The sequence below is a fragment of the Schistocerca nitens genome, chromosome 5 (genome assembly GCF_023898315.1).
Source record: "Schistocerca nitens isolate TAMUIC-IGC-003100 chromosome 5, iqSchNite1.1, whole genome shotgun sequence".
In the NCBI taxonomy this organism is placed as follows: domain Eukaryota; kingdom Metazoa; phylum Arthropoda; class Insecta; order Orthoptera; family Acrididae; genus Schistocerca; species Schistocerca nitens.
Genome location: NC_064618.1, coordinates 154,386,621 through 154,390,147, shown reverse-complemented (window position 1 = coordinate 154,390,147; position 3,527 = coordinate 154,386,621). Strand labels below are relative to the sequence as shown.

The window sequence follows — 3,527 nt, the reverse complement described above, 5'->3', positions numbered from 1 at the left end:
TGTGTGTGTGTGTGTGTGCGTGTGCGTGTGCGTGTGCGTGTGTGTGTGTGTGTGTGTGTCTACATGTGAGGAATTTACCCATGAAATTAATTTTCACTTTTTTCACTGACGCTGGAATGATAGTATGATAAAAACTAAATTCCGCTCGAACAGGCCATGGAGGCCCGACGGTACCGACGGCAACCGTGTCATCCTCAGCCTACAGGCGTCACTGGATGCGGATACGGAGGGGAGTGTGGTCAGCTCACCACCCTCCCGGCCGTACGTGTTTACGAGACCGGAGCCGCTACTTTTCAGTCAAGTAGCTCCTCAGTTTGCCTCACAAGGGCTGAGTGCACCCTGCTTGCCAACAGCGCTCGGTAGACTGGACGGTCGCCCATCCAAGTGCTATCCCAGCCCGACAGCACTTAACTTCGGTGATCCGACGGGAACCGGTGTTACCACTGCGGCAAGGCCTTTGGCCTGTTAGTATGATACGAAAGACTTTTAAAATGGGTAGTCTAAGCCTTTGGATTGAACATGCAGGACCTTCAAGTCCGTTTCTATGTTTTCGATGTTGTGGCCTGTTTTCAGTATATGGTCAGTAATTGCTGATCTACTATCTTGTTTGAAATGGAGTGCAGAACACATTGTTCTGTGAATATTGTAGAAAAATTTCGCCCAGTTTGTTCTGTAATGTCTGTCTGTCTGTCTGTCTCTCTCTCTCTCTTACAAACACACACACACACACACACACATACACACACACCACACACACACAGGTACATTCCACAGATAAGTTGCGCTTATAGGTCGCTCCATCTTTATTTCTCTTCTCACACTTTGCTCCTTTCTAATAGTCACTACCTCTCTCATACTGCCAAATCTGGTTCCATCAGTGAGTTCTTTATTAATTCGCCATTTCATTGTTTCTTACAGTATTTCTACATTGTATTCTAGTAGTAAATAAATTTCGGAAGTTTTTCAGAGACATTTTCTGAGTGTTTTGGTGTAAGGGGCTCGCGGTCTCTGGTGACTCTTTCCACAGTAATTAAATTTCGTTTGACTTCTCAGTTCATTTATCTGTATCTGTACTGCAATGAAAATATCGGTACAGTACTGCAAATACGATGTGTTTGTTTTGGAAACGAACTTGTTCCGTTCACTCACGGTACTTGCTGTTAATAATAACGCCCGCTTTACTCTCCACCTTCATACTAGCATTCAGTATTCCTCGGTTCGGTGTCAGGCTTTGTTTTTCAACATTTAGATTTTCTGATGAACAGTTGTCCAATACAAACCGAAAGTGAAAGAAAGAGTTGGAGAAAGAAAAGCAACAATGTGGATATCAGTACCTCAGATAGCATACTTACACAAACAAATAATAGAAGGTTGAAAGGTGGAAATAATATATACGAGGCTTGTACAAAGATAAAAAAACTTGCAGACAGTATTATTGATTTTTTTACTAGAATTCTATGCCACCTTTCTGGTGTAAGAGTTCCACTGTGCCCAGGGTGTCTTGATGTTGGTCTTAATGTTTCAAGTTTTTACATTACTTTACTTGTGTGATTCTTAATGATATTTATGATTCTGTCCACGTTTAGTTCTGTGTGGAGGTCTTTGTTGCGAGACCATCTCGGGACTCTCATAAGTAGTCGGGAACTCTATGACCTGCAACCTCTTAATTTTGGATGGGCTGTCAGTCCCCAAAGTGATCAATTGTTAGGAATAATGTAGCTTTGTAAAGTAAATTTGTATCTTGTACTCATTTGGTTTCTAGTGAGTAATAGAAACATTTTATGTGTCAATCGGACCATCTTCTCCTTCTTCTCTTGTGTACGGTATTTGTATCGCAACTTCTTGTCAAATACTGTATTACACGAAGATGGCCGTATTGTTAACTAATAGATGGTCTCCTAGGTTTGGATGTTTCAGGGTAAAGATCAGCTCTTTCGTCTAGTCGCCATTAAGCTGAATCTTGTTTTCATTCGTCCATTCTTCTCCTATGGTCGACTGTGTTTCGAGGAGGTCTATTGCTACTGCTGACGCTCGTTAATAAAGCGATGCCATCTACGAGTTGGGCTCTCACAGTCTGAGGTAACGCTGGAAAGTAATTTACGTACGATAAAGAGTTGATGACAAGACTGATCCTTGAGGGATACCCTGTTCGAGGTATTTCATGCTTGGTCTCTGACCGTCTAGTTTTACAATGAAACATCTGTCTTGCCAAAAGTTGTCAATGATCTTAATTATATAGCCTGGTACGACTCCGAGTAGATTCATCTTTTTTATTAATTTCGCTTTGCTAACCTTATCATACGCCTTTCAAATGTCTAAGAAGATCGCAGTGGTGTGATTCGATCTATTGATGTTGCAAGCGATTAATCAGGATATTCTTAGTACTGCAATTCAGATGACAAAGTCGTTGAAACTCGAGTTATGACGTCGTATTCGGTTAGTGATAGCCTTAGTCTTTGTACTATAACTCTTCCAAATACTTTGGATGTGTTCTGTGATTAGCTGCTTGTCTTGGGTTTTCTCTGGTTTAGGGATCGGTGCTACATGGGACGTTTTCCAAGATGCTGGAAAGTATTGTTACAGCAGACAGCAATACCATAGGCTTTCTCGATTAATAGTGTAATTGTTCGTTTGATATGCCATCTGGTCCTGGTGCAGAATCTGTCCCTAGATGTCTGAACACTTTTCTGATTTCAGCCGTTGTAGCTTATTGATTCTCACTGTCTGCTTTCTCTCCTGTGTTTCTTATGTGAAACGAACCATTTCATCTTCTCTAATGTCGCAATCATGCACGGTTAAGGTGTTAAGAGCCTGACAGGTCGAGGCGAACAGTTGAGCTTTGTACAAAAAGTCACTAATATGTCCAGCTGGGCCTTGCAAAACTGTTTTAGAAGGTTTTGGGTCCCAGATTGCTCTGACAAGTTTCAATTCACTTTTGATCTACAACAGGAAATTCTCGATTTTATCCTCCCATACTTATGTGCACTAGTCTATGGCGCGCTGGTGAAGCTCTTTAGTAAGTCTCTTAATTGTTGCTGTCCTCTAGATTTCTAAAACAGAGCCAGGGTTTCTTGGCCTTGTTCTTTAAAGCCCCCAGGTCCTCCAGTAAAGGACAGAAATCCTCTTTAAACGCCGTGTTAAACGTTGTAGTCACTGTTCTTTGTCTCTCCGCCTTCCTTTATGTTTTCCTTGTTAATTCGTTGACTGCGGCGTCGATTTCCCCTGTGCCTGATGGATCTGCGGTTGACTAGTGTTGTTATTTAAATAATCTGGAGATTTGTTCGAATTTATTACTTTCTTGGTTGGTGGGTTTGGTGGTTCAGTTGCGATCGTCAGATTTTCGATAACAGAACTGTGCTCTGATGTGAGGTTGCTGATGATTCTTAAGTATGGGGCGATTCTCACGTTTTCAACCATTGTGACATCATGTACTCCAGGTTGGTGATTTGGAGCTGCGAGTTAGTGTGTAGGGTCAACAGGGCAATTGTGTAGTTGCTCTCCTCTTGCATTATTATGACGAAAATTCC

At 41.9% G+C, this 3,527-nt stretch overlaps 1 pseudogene; it reads right to left on the bottom strand.

The window, feature by feature from the left end:
* Window positions 1–344: 344 nt before the first annotated feature.
* LOC126261461 (5S ribosomal RNA) lies at window positions 345–462 on the bottom strand (annotated as a pseudogene).
* Window positions 463–3,527: the final 3,065 nt, after the last annotated feature.